Source organism: Phyllobates terribilis, unplaced genomic scaffold (genome assembly GCF_046119375.1).
Source record: "Phyllobates terribilis strain yellow unplaced genomic scaffold, ASM4611937v1 Scaffold_117__1_contigs__length_5270597, whole genome shotgun sequence".
In the NCBI taxonomy this organism is placed as follows: Eukaryota; Metazoa; Chordata; class Amphibia; order Anura; family Dendrobatidae; genus Phyllobates; species Phyllobates terribilis.
Genome location: NW_027362877.1, coordinates 3,650,851 through 3,669,429, shown reverse-complemented (window position 1 = coordinate 3,669,429; position 18,579 = coordinate 3,650,851).

Below are 18,579 nucleotides of genomic sequence, written 5' to 3'. Positions count from 1 at the left end.
GGTTGATGTCAGCTTTGTAATGTCAGCTGATCTCAAGCCCAAGGTTAGTAATGGAGAGGCGTCTACAAGACACCCACATTACTAACCCCCATCATTTTAAGTAAAAAACACACACACAGAGCAAAGTCCTTTATTTGAACAAAACACTTCCCGACCCTTTTACCCATTTAATAATATCCAAAGAAAAATTTTAAAAAATCAAAGTCATCCTCAACTGTCGGCAGATAATCCATACTGATGATGTCCCGTGACGAAGTCCAGCTCTGCTACATCTGTATGGTGTGTTGAGCGATGGCTCAGCACGCCAGCCAGGACACACTGGTCAGTGCAGCGAGCAGTGACGTCAGTAAGGTGACCAGAGCTCATCGGCTATGAACTCCGGTGACCTTAGTCAGAGCAGCGCTAGACACTGCAGGAGCATTCTCACGCTACTGGCTTGCTGAGCGGTCACATCAAACAATCCAGATGTAGCACGGCTGGGGATTTTTGTTGGACAGCATCACATAAGGATTATCTGCGGACAGGTGAGGATTATTTTGTATTTTAATTTGATCTTTATAAAGGGTAAAAGAGGGTCTGGGAGTGTTCATTTCAATTAAAGGACTTTGCTTTGTGTGTGTGCTTTTTTAACTAAACTTACGGGGTTAGTAATGGGGGTGTCTTATAGACGCCTCTCCATTACTAACCCCTGGGCTCGATGTCAGCAAACATTACAAAGCTAACATCAACCCCAATAGTATTACCCCACTCGCCACCGCACCAGGGCAAGTGGAAAGAGCCGAGACTAGGCGCCAGAAATGGTGCATCTTATGGATGCACCAATTCTTGGGCAGCTGAGTGCTGATGTTCTTGCACTGGGAGGGGGACAATATCCAATTCCCAGGCTATTAATATCAGCCGGCAGCTGTCTGTTTAGCCTTTGCTGGTTGGGTCCCTGGTTTCCTGCACTGCTGGTAACATTACCATTATGTCTATCTATTGTGTCCTATTGCACTTGGTCTGTTGATGCTTATTTGTATCACCTTTGCCCAGCATACTGACTGAACCTATCACTTTATATGGTTATTACTATATCCTTTATGTCTATGAGGTATAATGCTTACTTGTGATAGTGTTTCTCTAGTCAGAAACTTTTTCATTCTAATGATATAAATAACTGATATTATATATTACTTATGTGATGTATGCTATGGACCTTTACGCATTAGTATACTCTCTAACATATAATTGGACCCATATTTAGTATATACTTAATAGGATAATTTCACCTTTGGTCGGGGCCTTAGATGTAGCAGTGCAGTACACCAAGTGTTATATCCAGGTATACCACCATTGTTCTTCCTGAACTTGTACCTCACTTTTTGTATATATTGTATTTGTATATGAATACATATGGTATTCCTCTATATGTTTTTTTTTTTATTTGTTAATAATAAAGATATATTTTTAGCCCTTTGAAGAAAACGCTTCATCTCTTTAGTGACAGTAATTAACAGAGGCTGAAGTTACAGTTCTATCCAAAGGCTTAACCTTCTCCCCGACAATTGAGTTTGACGTTCATAGAACTTTATTAGATGTGAATAAGTTTGTGAGAACTTTCACTTTGCGTTGTCATTTCATGGTCAATGAACAGAATGAGAACATGGAGAACTCGTTACAAGAAGTTTCTCATGATGATGTTCCCAATAGAACTGGAACTTTTGATGAAGAGTTCACTTCTTGATCATAAAACTCCAGCGATTCACCACAACGGACAGTTACTTTCAATCGTTTGTTATAAAAAAATCTCCATTACTATCCGGTCAAGTCTCGTCCACCAGTCTTGGATGTTTTCTAGGAAATGATTGAAGATGAACTACTTACATTAAAAAGGAACACAAAATTTCAAGGACAGAAATATCATAATCTAATGATATCAGAGCAACGAGCTCTGAAAGAACTTAACGAGAACTCTGACCTCCTCATAAGGAAAGCAAAGGACGATCCGCTGTTATATTGAATGTGGGACTTTATGAAAAATTCCATTGGGAAATCTGCAGACAAAATGTGACCGATGCTCTAAGGAAGGAGAAAGATTCTGAAAGAAGCCGCCGAGGACGAAGACTCAAGACTGATGAAGACGACAGCGGAGAAACCGCGACTCACAGATCAGAAGAGAAGAATCAGGGAATGAAAGCTGTGAGAAAATGTAGAGAAAACCAGAGCAAGTCTGGAGAAAAATCATCTATTATAGGACGAGGCCGAGAGACGCCATCACATCCACCGGAGCCAACAAGAGTCTCCTCTCACCTGGTGATGTCAGAGGCCGGAGCTCCTCCATCATCACCTCCTGGTACCGATCCTGGTGTCCTTCTAGATACTCCCACTCCTCCATGGAGAGATAGACAGCGACGTCCTGACACCTTATAGGAACCTGACAACAACGACACCGTCATCACCCAGAATCCTCCAGTGCTGTCCTGTATAATGTCCCAGCAGTCACCTCTCCGCTCATCACCCAGAATCCTCCAGTGCTGTCCTGTATAATGTCCCAGCAGTCACCTCCAGTCATCACCCAGAATCCTCCAGTGCTGTCCTGTATAATGTCCCAGCAGTCACCTCCAGTCATCACCCAGAATCCTCCAGTGCTCTCCTGTATAATGTCCCAGCAGTCCCCTCTAAGCTCATCACCCAGAATCCTCCAGTGCTGTCCTGTATAATGTCCCAGCAGTCACCTATAAGGTCACCACCCAGAATCCTCCAGTGTCGTCCTGTAAAATGTCCCAGCAGTCACCTCTCCGATCATCAACCAGAATCCTCCAGTGCCGTCCTGTATAATGTCCCAGCAGTCACCTCTCCTTTCATCACCCAGAATCCTCCAGTGCCGTCTTGCATAATGTCCCAGCAGTCACCTCTACGGTCATCACCCAGAATCCTCCAGTGCTGCCCTGTATAATGTCCCAGCAGTCACCTCTCCGCTCATCACCCAGAATCCTCCAGTGCTGTCCTGTATAATGTCCCAGCAGTCACCTCTCCGCTCATAACCTAGAATCCTCCAGTGCTGTCCTGTATAATGTCCCAGCAGTCACCTCTCCGGTCATCACCCAGAATCCTCCGGTGCTGTCCTGTATAATGTCCCAGCAGTCACCTCTCCGGTCATCACCCAGAATCCTCCGGTGCTGTCCTGTATAATGTCCCAGCAGTCACCTCTCCGCTCATCACCCAGAATCCTCAAGTGCTGTCCTGTATAATGTCCCAGCAGTCACCTCTCCGGTCATCACCCAGAATCCTCCAGTGCTGTCCTGTTTAATGTCCCAGCAGTCACCTATAAGGTCACCACCCAGAATCCTCCAGTGCCGTCCTGTAAAATGTCCCAGCAGTCACCTCTCCGATCATCAACCAGAATCCTCCAGTGCCGTCCTGTATAATGTCCCAGCAGTCACCTCTCCTTTCATCACCCAGAATCCTTCAGTGCCGTCTTGCATAATGTCCCAGCAGTCACCTCTACGGTCATCACCCAGAATCCTCCAGTGCTGCCCTGTATAATGTCCCAGCAGTCACCTCTCCGCTCATCACCCAGAATCCTCCAGTGCTGTCCTGTATAATGTCCCAGCAGTCACCTCTCCGCTCATCACCTAGAATCCTCCAGTGCCGTCCTGTATAATGTCCCAGCAGTCACCTCTCCGGTCATCACCCAGAATCCTCCAGTGCCGTCCTGTATAATGTCCCAGCAGTCACCTCTCCGGTCATCACCCAGAATCCTCCAGTGCCGTCCTGTATAATGTCCCAGCAGTCACCTCTCCGCTCATCGCCCAGAATCCTCCAGTGCTGCCCTGTATAATGTCCCAGCAGTCACCTCTCCGCCCATCACCCAGAATCCTCCAGTGCTGTCCTGTATAATGTCCCAGCAGTCACCTCTCCGGTCATCACCCAGAATCCTCCAGTGCCGTCCTGTATAATGTCCCAGCAGTCACCACTCCGCTCACCACCCAGAATCCTCCAGTGCCGTCCTTTATAATGTCCCAGCAGTCACCTCTCCGCTCATCACCCTGAATCCTCAAGAGCTGTCCAGTATAATGTCCCAGCAGTCACCTATCTGCTCATCACCCAGAATCCTCCAGTGCTGTACTGTATAATGTCTCAGCAGTCACCTCTCCACTCATCACCCAGAATCCTCCAGTGCTGTCCTGTATAATGTCCCAGCAGTCACCTCTCCGCTCATCACCCAGAATCCTCCAGTGCTGTCCTGTATAATGTCCCAGCAGTCACCGCTCCGCTCATCACCCAGAATCCTCCAGTGCTGTCCTGTATAATGTCCCAGCAGTCACCTCTGCGCTCATCACCCAGAATCCTCCAGTGCCGTCCTGTATAATGTCCCAGCAGTCACCTCTCCGGTCATCACCCAGAATCCTCCAGTGCCGTCCTGTATAATGTCCCAGCAGTCACCTCTCCGCTCATCCCCCAGAATCCTCCAGTGCCGTTCTGTATAATATCCCAGCAGTCACCTCTCCTGTCATCCCCCAGAATCCTCCAGTGCTGTCCTGTATAATGTCCCAGCAGTCACCTCTCCTGTCATCCCCCAGAATCCTACAGTGCTGTCCTGTATAATGTCCCAGCAGTCACCTCTCCTGTCATCCCCCAGAATCCTCCAGTGCTGTCCTGTATAATGTCCCAGCAGTCACCTCTCCTGTCATCCCCCAGAATCCTCCAGTGCTGTCCTGTATAATGTCCCAGCAGTCACCTCTCCGCTCATCACCCAGAATCCTCCAGTGCTGTCCTGTATATTGTCCCAGCAGTCACCTATCCGCTCATCACCCAGAATCCTCCAGTGCTGTACTGTATAATGTCCCAGCAGTCACCTCTCCGCTCATCACCCAGAATCCTCCAGTGCCGTACTGTATAATGTTCCAGCAGTCACCTCTCCGGTCATCACCCAGAATCCTCCAGTGCTGTCCTGTATAATGTCCCAGCAGTCACCTCTCCGCTCATCACCCAGAATCCTCCAGTGCTGTCCTGTATAATGTCCCAGCAGTCACCTCTCCGCTCATCACCCAGAATCCTCCAGTGCTGTCCTGTATAATGTCCCAGCAGTCACCTCTCCGCTCATCACCCAGAATCCTCCAGTGCTGTCCTGTATAATGTCCCAGCAGTCACCTATCTGCTCATCACCCAGAATCCTCCAGTGCTGTCCTGTATAATGTCCCAGCAGTCACCTCTCCGGTCATCACCCAGAATCCTCCAGTGCTGTCCTGTATAATGTCCCAGCAGTCACCTCTCCGGTCATCACCCAGAATCCTCCAGTGCTGTCCTGTATAATGTCCCAGCAGTCACCTCTCTGCTCATCACCCAGAATCCTAAAGTGCTGTCCTGTATAATGTCCCAGCAGTCACCTCTCCGGTCATCACCCAGAATCCTCCAGTGCTGTCCTGTATAATGTCCCAGCAGTCACCTCTCCAGTCATCACCCAGTATCCTCCAGTGCTGTCCTGTATAATGTCCCAGCAGTCACCTCTCCGCTCACCACCCAGAATCCTCCAGTGCTGTCCTGTATAATGTCCCAGCAGTCACCTCTCCGCTCACCACCCAGAATCCTCCAGTGCTGTCCTGTATAATGTCCCAGCAGTCACCGCTCCGCTCATCACCCAGAATCCTCCAGTGCCGTCCTGTATAATGTCCCAGCAGTCACCGCTCCGCTCATCACCCACAATCCTCCAGTGCTGTCCTGTATAATGTCCCAGCAGTCACCGCTCCGCTCATCACCCAGAATCCTCCAGTGCTGTCCTGTATAATGTCCCAGCAGTCACCTCTCCGCTCAGCAGCTCAATCATCTTGTTGCTGAGCTCTAGGATCTTCTTCTTCCTCTCATGTATCGGGGGGTGCGGGGGAGGCTCTGTGATGGGGTCCGGGCTCCGCCCTCCTGACTCCTGGAGATGGATGATGGGAGTCACACCCTCCCCCGGTGTCTTCCTCACTATTGTGTAATCCTGTGTATGGAGAAAAGTGGTAAAACACAAAACCCCAGAGAGATAATGAAATAGTTGTGGCTTTCTAACCCAAAACCTAATTACAGGTTCCTATTAACACTTTCACCCACGAGACTGTTTTCACCTTTCTGATTAGGCCAATTTTTTCAATTCTTATTAGTTTGACTTTAATTTTGATCAAAATTACTCAGTGACCCTATTTGGGCCATGTGTGAACACGCTCTTGCGTGCTGCATGTACTCATTTATATTCCAGTTCATTTCTTTAGTTTTTTTTCAGTTAAAGGGGTCCTCCCATCTCCAAGATCCCATCCCAATATGGAGTAGGTGTAATAATAATAATAATAATATTAGCAAATACCTTCAATTAGAAATGTAGTATAGTATTTTTGGTTCGCTAGCTCTCTTACCCCATGTGCAGAGTATCGCAGGACCTCAGGTATCCATGGTTACGACCACTAGCAGCTAGCCAACTAACTGTGATTTTATCAGTGGACGTAACCATGGATACCTAAGGTCCTGCGATGCTCTGCACATGAGGTAAGTGGCGAATCAAAAATACTATACTACATTTCTAATTAGAGGCATTTGCTAATATTACTATTATTACACCTACTCCATATTGGGATAGGATCTTGGAGATGGGAGTACCCCTTTAAGTGTGCACAAGTGTGGTAATCTCATGTGGTCTATGGCAGGGGGCTGCACTCCTCGCAGTATACAATATATCTCGCTGTGGACAGTTTTCTGTCAGGAGAAGAGTCCTCTCGTCTCAAATTAAACTCCACAATATAATATTTTTCCAGTAAATGCCTCCAGGTAGAGGGTGATGATGGTGGTAGTAGTCTGTGCACCCGAGCCCCAGTCATAAAGAAGCCTAAAGAACTTAAACAGAAGTCCCTTTACTGGGGACAATGGGTCAAATTCTTAGGCCGTGTGCCCACGATGCGTTTTTGAAGCGTTTCTGCAGCAGCAAAAACGCTGCAGAAACGCTTCAAAAACGCTTGGTAGAAGGCCCGCCATGTCCCCCAATGATAATCCGCGTGTGCTCTGCACATGCTGCTCTAATTTCCACTTCCGTTTTTTCATGGTGAAAAAAACGCAGCACCACCAATTATTTTGCAGAAGCGCTGCGTTTTCGCCGCCATTGACTTGCATTGAAACGATTCAAATCTGCAAATATGTAAAACTACTTGCAGAATTAAAGCGCATTTGCTGCGATTTTGGAACACAAGACTGCAGCAAATGGGAAGTGACCTCATGCGGGGGCGTTCCAGCCATCCCATAAATCCAGGAAGACGAGAATCCCATACCATTCCTGTCTTCCTGGATCATGGCTGAGCACCTGGGGTGGTACAAGATGGACCTGAATGTCCCGGTCATGATTGGTGTCTGCGCTGGAAACCTGCGCGGTGTCAGCATGGGTTCTGTGCGGTGTCTGCTGTTGTCAGCGGGTGTCTGCGTGCAGGCAGACATAGGTCTATGTGACACTACAACTCCCTTCGGCCTATGTCTGTCCCCCGTCCACTAGTGGCAGCAGGATCAGCTCGATGGGAGCAGTAGTTCCCATCAGCCTGATCCTGCTGTTAAAATTGCCCTAATGTGTCCGTAAAACTGCCCCATATGTTATTTTTGGCCCCCATAGGTTTATATTTTTGCCCCTATACATTTTTTATTTTTTGTATGCCCCCATTTTTTTTTTTTTTGGCAACCTATTTTGTTTTATTAATTTAAAGTCCCCATTTTTTTTTGTTTGGTCCCCAATTAATTTTAAAAATACATTTCATTGGTGGCCAGTGGTTGCCTAAAGAAATTTAGTTTATACATTACCTGTTCCCGCCGATCGCCACCTAAAATAAAGTAAAAAATAAAAAAAATACACCTATACTCACCTATACACCTAATTCCCGAAGCCCTCAATCTCCTGTAATAAAATATAAAATAAAAAAACACAATTTTATCCTTACCCCTCCGTAGTAATCCACGAGTGTCCCATGAAGATCTCCAGTTTAGAGCAGCCACATAAAATGTGACCGCTCTAAACCGCTGCCACCGCTACAATGACGGGGCCGTAAAGCAGCCCTGTCATTGCATAAGTGAGTTCACTGGATTTCAGGCAGCGCTGCTCTGGTGAGCTCCTTTACGGCCCCGCTGACCGTGAGAAATTCCCACGGTACAGCAGGGCCGTAAGGGGGGTCACCGGAGCTGCGCTGACTGAATGCACTCTGGTGACCTCAGTCAGTGCCTCACACTGCCGGGAGCGGACGTGTTCCCAGCAGTGTGAGCTTACAGCAGCCATGACAGCTGTCACATCTCCAGATGTGACAGCTGTGCATTGGAGATCATCGCAGGAGCGTGGACAGGTAATTATTTTTTTTTAGTAAATTAATAATTAAATAAAATTGTGTGTTTTATTTCAAATAAATAATTCTTTTCTGGGTGTAGTGTGTGTTTTTTCTTTTTAACTCTTTGTAGGTTAGTAATGGGGGTGTCTTATAGACGCCCCTCATTACTAACCTGGGCTTTATGGCAGCTGGTGCTGACATGAACCCCACTACTATTACCCCCTGCCACCGCACCAGGGCAGCGTGGAAGAGCGAGGCTAAGCGTCAGATTTGGCGCAAAAATATGATGCGCAAAATCTGGGGCGGCTGAGGGCTGGTATTATAGCCTGGGAGGGGGCCTATAACCTTGGCCCCTTTCTAGGCTATTAATATCAGGTCACAGCTGTCCGCAGAGCCTTTGCTGGCTCCAATTTATAGGGGGACACTATGTCATTTTTTTTTTTGGGTCCCCCTGTAGAATGGACAGTAAAGGCTAAGCTAACTGCTGCGGCCTGATATTAATAGCAAGGGAAGGGGCCATGATCCCTGGCTACTTCCCAGACTATATCAGCCCTCAGCCGTCTGCTTTCCCTCTGCTGGTTATTAAAAATACACGTGAACCCACCCATTTTTTTTTTTAAATACATTGAAATGTAAGATTATTGTACAGCGTATGCGTGACCAAGCATACATTGAAATGGGTCTGTGTGTGTTTCCGGTATGTGTGGAAAAAGTCATCACCATTCGTACCGGAGATTCTGACGTGTGAAAGAGCCGTAATTGGATACTGGGTGAGGAGTGTGTGTGTGGGGGGGGGGTTTGTGCCCATGTATACACACGCGTACATATCTGCATTGAGTATGTATGTGTATATATATTTTTTATATTAATTACAGGGGCTGCAGTTCTTGTGGCACCCTGAATACTTCCAAAATGGTGAATAGGGGTTTGACTAGGAAATTACATTATTGGCCTTTTTTTTTTCCACTAACTTTATTTGGCTTCAAAAACGCTTAAAAAACGTTTACAAAACGCATCAAAAAAGCGTCAAAAACGCATCAAAAACGCACATAGAATCTGCATGAATTTTTCCGGCAAGGAGATGCAGAAATGGTCAGGAAAATTTCTGCTTCATTTCTGCATCGTGGGCACATAGCCTTATTCACAAACGGTAGGGAGCTGAGGTACAGGATGATACTCAGGCTGAGTTCACACGATGCGTTTTTAATGCGTTTAAGCTGCGTTTTTGCAGCTGCGTAAACGTCGCGGAAACGCATTAAAAACGCATGGTAGAAGGGCAGCAATGTTCCCCAATTGAAATCCGCATGTGCTGTGCCCATGATGTGGATTTTTCCGCAGCGTAAACGCTGCGCTCAAAAATCCGCAGCATGTCCATTAATTTTGCGGAAACGCTGCGTTTTCGCCGCCATTGACTTGCATTAGAACGCGCCAATTCCGCAAGACTGCATCTGTACTTGCGTAATTGGCGCGTTCTAATGTGCGGATGGTACCCGGGTGTGGAGGAGAGGAGAGTCTCATCAGCACCCAGGTACCATTAAAAAATCTGTAAAAAAAAGGATAAAATAAAAAATAAATGTATATTTACCTTCTGTCGGCCCGCGCACCGCTCCTGCTTGGTTCTCGGCACTTTGCAGTGAGTTGAAGGACCTGCGCTGACGTCAGAGTCATGTGAAGGGTCACGTGACGCTGATGTCGGCAGGTCTTTCAATTCAAAGTGGCCGGCGAGGGAGAACGGAATGAGCGGGACACCGAGGGCCATCAGAGGGTAAAGTATACATTTATTTTTTATTTTTACCACTCTCTCGGTTCACACTATATAAATCCATGCCTAGTTGTCAAGCACTTTCCAAGTGATGCTAAAATCGCCTGGAAAGCGCTTGTCAATCCACATGAAGAAACGCATGGGGGAACGCATGTGAATCCGCATGTATTCTGCAGGAAAAACGCATGCACAATCCGCATGCATTTTTCTGGCAAGGAGATGCAGAAATGGTCAGGAAAATTTTTGCTTCATTTCTGCATCGTGGGCACATAGCCTTATTCACAAGCAGTAGGGAGCTGAGGTACAGGGTGACACTCATGGTTGAATATTGCTGTGCACCTGCAGACAGGCAGATCCTGGAAACCTCTGGTTTCATCAGATCTGAATATTTCTTCCTCAGCGCTGTGCTCTGTTTCTGCCCTGAGGTAATTCTTCCTAATATGAAGACTATCAGCTCCCCTTATTGTGTCTGTCCCCTTTTTAAGCGCAGCAGTCAGGGAGAAGGTAGGTAACTCCTTCACCTACAAAATGGCTTCCTCTTCTCAAAATGTCTGACCACCAACTGCCTCTTCAATCCTTAACTACCTCACAGGATTTAACTCCTCCCACTCCCATGTGACTGTTAGAGCTGCAGTCATTGGCTGACTGCCCAGAGGCGTTTTTCCAGAAGCTTCTGCATATTAAACAGAGCTGGGTCACATGATCAAGCCTGTTAGAGGAAGATTAACCCTTTTCGTGCTGCCTGTCAGCAGGTCTTACCATTTATATAAAATGCACAGTTTACACAAAAAAACACAGCATTTATATGAAACACACTATATATCCGGTATCCCATAGGGATAGGATCTTGGAGATGGGAATACCCCTTTAATTCTTCTGAATATTAAGTTATATCATTAATATTAACCCCCTTTTACCCCCGAGGGTGGTTTGCACGTTAATGACCAGGCCAATTTTTTCAATTCTGACCACTGTCACTTTATGAGGTAATTACTCTGGAACGCTTCGACGGATCCCCCTGATTCTGAGACTGTTTTTTCGTGACACATTGTTCTTCATGATTGTGGTAAAATTTCTTCGATATCACTTGCGTTTATTTGTGAAAAAAAGGGAAATTTGGCGAAAATTTGGAAAATTTAGCAATTTTCAAAATTTGAATTTTTATGCCCTTAAATCAGAGAGATATGTCACACAAAAGAGTTAATAAATAACATTTCCCACATGTCTACTTTACATCAGCACAATTTTGGAACCAAAATTTTTTTGTTAGGGAGCTATAAGGGTTAAAAGTTGACCAGCGATTTCTCATTTTTACAACAAAATTTATAAAACCATTTTTTTAGGGACCACATCACATTTGAAGTCACTTTGAGAGGCCTTTATGACAGAAAATACCCAAAAAGAGACACCATTCTAAAAACTGCACCCCTCAAGGTGCTCAAAACCACATGCAAGAACTTTATTAACCCTTCAGGTGCTTCACAGGAATTTTTGGAATGTGGAAGAAAAAAATTAACATTTAACTTTTTTAACAAAAATGTTACTTTAGACCTAATTTTTTTTTTTTTCGCAGGGGTAACAGGAAAAAATGGACCCCAAAATTTGTTGTGCAATTTCCCCTGAGCACGCAGATACCCCATATGTGAGGAAAAACCACTGTTTGGGCGCACTGCAGGGCTCGGAAGGGAAGGAGCGCCATTTGACTTTTTGAATGTAAAATTTGCTTGAATAATTAGCGATGCCATGTTGCGTTTGGAGAGCCCCTGATGTGCCTAAACAGTGGAAACCCCCCACAAGTGACCCCATTTTGGAAACTAGACCCCTCAAGGATTTTATTAAGGGGTATAGTGAACATTTTGAACCCAGAGGTACGACACAGAATTTGATAATATTAGGTCATCATATTGAATAAGTTGTCATTAGTGCTCGCTACATGATTTTGCATCAGGTACTCGGGTATGCACCATGTATCGCGAGTGCTCGAGTCCCCGCTCGCATGTTTCATGGTTATTAGACACCCAAAAAAAACCATGCGGGGATCGCTCGTGCATGGCAGGCAATCCCCGTGAGGTTTTTTTGGCCACAATGCATATGGGGCGGAGACTCGAGCACCCGCTATACTCGGTGCATACCGGAGCACCCGATGCAAACTCAGGTAGCAAGCACTTGCGCTCGACATTAGTCGCCATATCGTCATCTTTTTTTTTTTTACTTTTGAAAAAAATCCCAACCCCATCACAACCCTAACCCCAAACCCAGCCCTAACCCCATCACAACCCTAACCCTAGAGTTTATTTTTTACGCTGTCCCTCATGCGGTATAAGTGATTAGACGACTTTATTCTTCGGGTCGGTGCGATTACAGTGATACCAGAATGATATCGGGTTTTTATGATTGACAGCTGTCACACACTAAAAGACGTATTTTTTTTTTTAAATCTAGTTTTTGCATCGCCATATTTTGAGAGCTATAATTTTTCCATATTTTGACCGACAGAGTCATGTGACAGCTTGTTTTTTGCGGGACGAGTTGACGTTTTTATTGGTGCCATTTTCAGGCACGTGACATTTTTTGATCACTTTCTATTCCAATTTTTGGGAGGCAGAATAAACAAAAAACAGAACTTCCAGAATTTTTTTTTATGTTTTTTTTTTTATTGTGTTCCGCGTGTGGTAAAATTGATAAGGCAGCTTTATTCTTCGGGTCAGTACGTTTACAGCGGTACCACATTAATATCATTTTTCTATGTTTTGGCGCTTTTACACAATAAAAGCAATTTTATAGAAAACAATTTTTTTTTGCATCGCTTTATTCTGAGAGCTATAACTTTTTTATTTTTCGGCTGATGGAGCTGTATGGCGGCTTGTTTTTTGCGGGACAAGATGGTGTTTTCAGCGATACCATTTTTATTTACATTCGCCTTTTTGATCGCGTGTTATTACATTTTTTGTTTGGCGCTATGGTGATAAAGCATTGTTTTTTGCTTCGTTTTTTTTTTTTTTTACCGTGTTCACTGAAGGGGTTAACTAGTGGGACAGTTTTATAGATCGGGTCGTTCCGGACACAGCGATACCAAAAGTGTACTTTATTTATTTTTATGTAAATATGTGTATTTAATTAATAATTTTTCCTTTCTTTGTTGTTGTTTACCTTGTCTCTGGACGGGACATCAACTTTTCCTGCCCGGATCGCTGATCTAATACTCTGGATTGCTTGCATCAGGTGCTGTATGTACGGTGAATGTCATGAAGAGGTTAAATGGAATCTGTCACCAAGTTATTGCCACTGACTGGCAGCTTTCTGCCTATGCACAGTGTACAGAGAGCGGCCAATCAGGGCTGTGGGTGGAGCTATACAGAGCTCAGAGCACTACTAGAGCTACAGCAAAAAAAACAGGGATTTCATCAGAACTGCAGCGAGCAGCCCAGTAAGCGACCGATCACTGGAATCAGGGTCTCTGCCCCCACATCATGCTGCTCTCAGATCAGATAGCAAAACCTGATGTCGGACTTGTTACATAACACAATAAAGCTGATAGAAATGTAGAGGAGTTACCTCTCCGCTCAGCAGGGAGATGATCTCCAGGGTGAAGTGTAATAATCTTCTGGTGGTCTCGTCCTCGTCCATCCTCGGGGTCATTCAGGAGAAGGAGGGATGAACACTGGATCAGCTGGAGGGATCTCGTCCTGCCGGCTGATAACAGAGAGCAAGAGCTGCACACAACTAGGACGGAGATCTGCACTGAGAGCTAGAGGACCTGTGGTGACGTCACCGCCATGTGATCAGGGGGCGGAGCTCAGGAGAGAAGTGAAGGACCTGTGATAATGATGATGTCACCACAGCTCCTCCCCCTCAGTGCAGCAGACGCTTCATACTTATTCTGGATCTCTGTTCTCTCTGTTATCAGCCATTATACAGAGACCTGCGCCCAGGAGACATTATATACAGAGCAGAGAACATTCCCCGCAGATTATATTCCTGGAGACAGAGCAGGATCTGTGTGACGTCAGCACTGAGGGGATTCCAGGAGGAGACCAGAGGCCGAGAGACCGGATCCATCAGTGATCGGAGCCTTAGTTACAGGATCCATCGGTCGTGGTCGGTGACGTCTTGTAGATGTGATCGGAGCCTTAGTTACAGGATCCATCGGTCGTGGTCAGTGACGTCTTGTAGATGTGATCGGAGCCTTAGTTACAGGATCCATCGGTCGTGGTCAGTGACGTCTTGTAGATGTGATCGGAGCCTTAGTTACAGGATCCATCGGTCGTGGTTGGTGACGTCTTGTAGATGTGATCGGAGCCTTAGTTACAGGATCCATCGGTCGTGATCGGTAACGTCTTGTAGATGTGATCGGAGCCTTAGTTACAGGATCCATCGGTCGTGGTTGGTGACGTCTTGTAGATGTGATCGGAGCCTTAGTTACAGGATCCATCGGTCGTGGTCGGTGACGTCTTGTAGATGTGATCAGAGCCTTAGTTACAGGATCCATCAGTCGTGATCGGTAACGTCTTGTAGATGTGATCGGAGCCTTAGTTACAGGATCCATCGGTCGTGGTCGGTGACGTCTTGTAGATGTGATCAGAGCCTTAGTTACAGGATCCATCGGTCGTGATCGGTAACGTCTTGTAGATGTGATTGGAGCCTTAGTTACAGGATCCATCGGTCGTGGTCGGTGACGTCTTGTAGATGTGATTGGAGCCTTAGTTACAGGATCCATCGGTCGTGGTCGGTGACGTCTTGTAGATGTGATCGGAGCCTTAGTTACAGGATCCATCGGTCGTGGTTGGTGACGTCTTGTAGATGTGATCGGAGCCTTAGTTACAGGATCCATCGGTCGTGGTCAGTGACGTCTTGTAGATGTGATCAGAGCCTTAGTTACAGGATCCATCAGTCGTGATCGGTAACATCTTGTAGATGTGATCGGAGCCTTAGTTACAGGATCCATCGGTCGTGGTCGGTGACGTCTTGTAGATGTGATCAGAGCCTTAGTTACAGGATCCATCGGTCGTGATCGGTAACGTCTTGTAGATGTGATTGGAGCCTTAGTTACAGGATCCATCGGTCGTGGTCGGTGACGTCTTGTAGATGTGATCGGAGCCTTAGTTACAGGATCCATCGGTCGTGGTCAGTGACGTGTTGTACATGTGATGGGAGCCTTAGTTACAGGATCCATCGGTCGTGGTCGGTGACGTCTTGTAGATGTGATCGGAGCCTTAGTTACAGGATCCATCGGTCGTGGTCGGTGATGTCTTGTAGATGTGATCGGAGCCTTAGTTACAGGATCCATCGGTCGTGGTCGGTGACGTCTTGTAGATGTGATCGGAGCCTTAGTTACAGGATCCATCGGTCGTGGTCAGTGACGTCTTGTAGATGTGATCGGAGCCTTAGTTACAGGATCCATCGGTCGTGGTCGGTGACGTCTTGTAGATGTGATCGGAGCCTTAGTTACAGGATCCATCGGTCGTGGTCGGTGACGTCTTGTAGATGTGATCGGAGCCTTAGTTACAGGATCCATCGGTCGTGGTCGGTGATGTCTTGTAGATGTGATCGGAGCCTTAGTTACAGGATCCATCGGTCGTGGTCGGTGACGTCTTGAAGATGTGATCGGAGCCTTAGTTACAGGATCCATCGGTCGTGGTCGGTGATGTCTTGTAGATGTGATCGGAGCCTTTGTTACAGGATCCATCGGTCATGGTCGGTGATGTCTTGTAGATGTGATCGGAGCCTTAGTTACAGGATCCATCGGTCGTGGTCGGTGACGTCTTGTAGATGTGATCGGAGCCTTTGTTACAGGATCCATCGGTCGTGGTTGGTGACGTCTTGTAGATGTGATCGAACCGACCACGACCGATGCTGAAATCACATGTCCTCTCTATATTAAAAGCAGCCATTTTCTCTCAGTGCCATTTTATGCATGTCACTCATGATAAACATTACTCCTGCACCCAGCTCCTGTTTAATGGGAGATATTCGCAAGATAGATGGAAGCTTGTTTGGAAGTCAGATAGTGTAGTGTCTGCTTTATACCTGTGAAATCAATCTTGCAGCACATTTTTCTTTTTTTTTGTGCAATTGCTGAGATTCAGACAGAAACAGCAGGGCCCATGGCATAGAACTGTGTTGTGCACTGCTTGTATTGTGCTGTATGCACCCGTATGCCTTAAATCTATTTTTTCACTTGCTAATATGATCAAGCAAGCCCTTGTAGCCCACCTTTTGATTTTGTGGGGTTGAAATTCTGCTGTATGCAGACTCTGCAGAGCTTCTCAGTGCAGAGCACAAAAACCTCTTTTTTTTTCATTTGCCAATGTGATAGTGCAAGCTGTGTTAACCTACTTTGACATTTTTTGGTGAGTGAAATTCAGCTGTATGCACAGTAAAAAATATATATTTTTTGTGTTGCTAGGCAGAGTCCACAAAAAAAAATTTTGTGTCGGAAACGTGATACACTTTGCTAAAAGCCACCTACTATTTTTTTGGCGTTGAACTTCAGCTGTTTTCAGAGTAAAAATAATGGATTTTTTGTCTTGCTAGGCAGAATACAAAAAATATTTTTTTCTGTGACAAACATGATACACTCTGCTATAAGCCAGCTATTAATTTAAAGGCAGGGGACTTGAGCTGTTTTCAGAGTAAAAAAAAATATTTTCTCTGTTGCTAGCCAGACTACAAAAAGTATTTTTATCTGTCGCAAACATGATACACTCTTCTAAAAGCCACCTACTACTTTAGTGACATTGAGCTTCAGCTGCTTTCAGAGTAAAAATAATAGATTTTTTCTGTTGCTAGCCAGGGAACACAAAATAGTTTGTTCTCTCGCAAATGTGTTATACTCTGCTATAAGCCACCTAGTCCTTTATTGGCAGAGAAATTCAGCTGTATGCAGAGTAAAAAAAAACTATTTTTTGCTGTTCCTAACGTGATACAGCAGGCTAGATCCGAGTTTGAAATATCTTGGCGCATATATTCTATGTTATACAGGCCTCATCCACAGTAAAAAAAAATATTTTCTTCTGTTCCTAACGTGATGCAGCAAGGGACATCTCAGTTTGAAATTGTTTGGAGAATATCTCATATGTTATACAGGCCTCATCGACACTAAAAAAAATACTTTGTTTGGTTCCTAACTTTATACAGCAGGGGACATCTCAGCTTGAAATTGTTTGGAGAATATCTTGTACGTTATACAGGACTCATCGACACTAAAAAAATACTTTGTTTGGTTACTAACATTATACAGCAGGAGACATCTCAGCTTGAAATAGTTTGGAGAATATCTCATATGTTATACATGCCTCATCGACACTAAAAAATACTTTCTTCTGTTAGTAACGTTCTACAGCAAGCCATATCTTACCTTGTCATTTAGTGCCGCTGAAATTCAGGTGTGTGCAGAGCTGTTGCAAAGGAAAAAAATCTAATTTTGTTTTGCTAATAGCGTGCTCCTACCACAGTATCTGAACAACATTAGTGGGAAAAAGAGAGGTCGTGGTGGAAGGGGGAATAGGCTTGGTGTTAAGGGGACGGTTACAAACAACTTTATTAAATATTGGAACGCAACCGAACCCGGAGTCCGTAATGCAGCCTGGAGGACTGCGGCCGAACACCTTCCGGGTAGAAGGAAAAAACAACCAACTAATATACATCAGTCCCTCTCGTGTTACAGCACACCGGGACGGGAATAGGGATTCGCACTATCTCCGTTAACAGCACGAGAGATGTGCGACAGGTAATGTAGCTGTAGCCCTGTTAACTGCACAGGGGTTACGCAGTAGGGGCTACGCAGTAGGCGCTAGGATGCGTGTGTGATACACGCCGGCGTATACGTGCTCCCAGCCGGCGTGCTACCGGACTGAGGAGTAACTCTCCACGTGGCTTACAGGCGCTTCCGGGGATACGGCGTCTGCAGACGGCTCGGGGTGTATGGCGACCCCTTTGTCGGAGCCAGACTGCCAGACGAAGCTACCTGCCTCCCTCCATCTAAGGCTGCCTATTCCCCGCTAAACCTGCCTAACCGAAGCTAAGACACACTTGGAGCCCAAACGACCAAGCATCCACACAACAACACCATCACAGCTCAATGATCAGAGCACGCCACCATGTTTGTGGGCCGGCTATTTAAAGATTAAGCCCTGCCCACCATCGCACTATTGGAGACGTCACCCGCAACCAATCAGGCGGTGCCAGGTCACCGGATCAGCTGACTCCCAAACTACCAATCACGGTCCGCCATGTCACGGGCATGCTCAGTGCAGTGAATCCTGGACTTAGGCTGTAACAGCCCTGTTTCCCTCCGCAACCTTCACTTCATGTTGCTAGGAACAAAGACCCAGAAGACAACTTGTCCATCTCGTGCACCAGCTAGGTGTTAGGACTGATGACGATGCTGAGCAGCATCAGCCCTGGCTGGACCAGAATGAGAAACCACAAAATCCACTGATGGTTCTGAACCCATTTCGAATCCAGCATACGCCCGACGCCTAAGACTTGGTGTGCAAGGTATATGTGGGG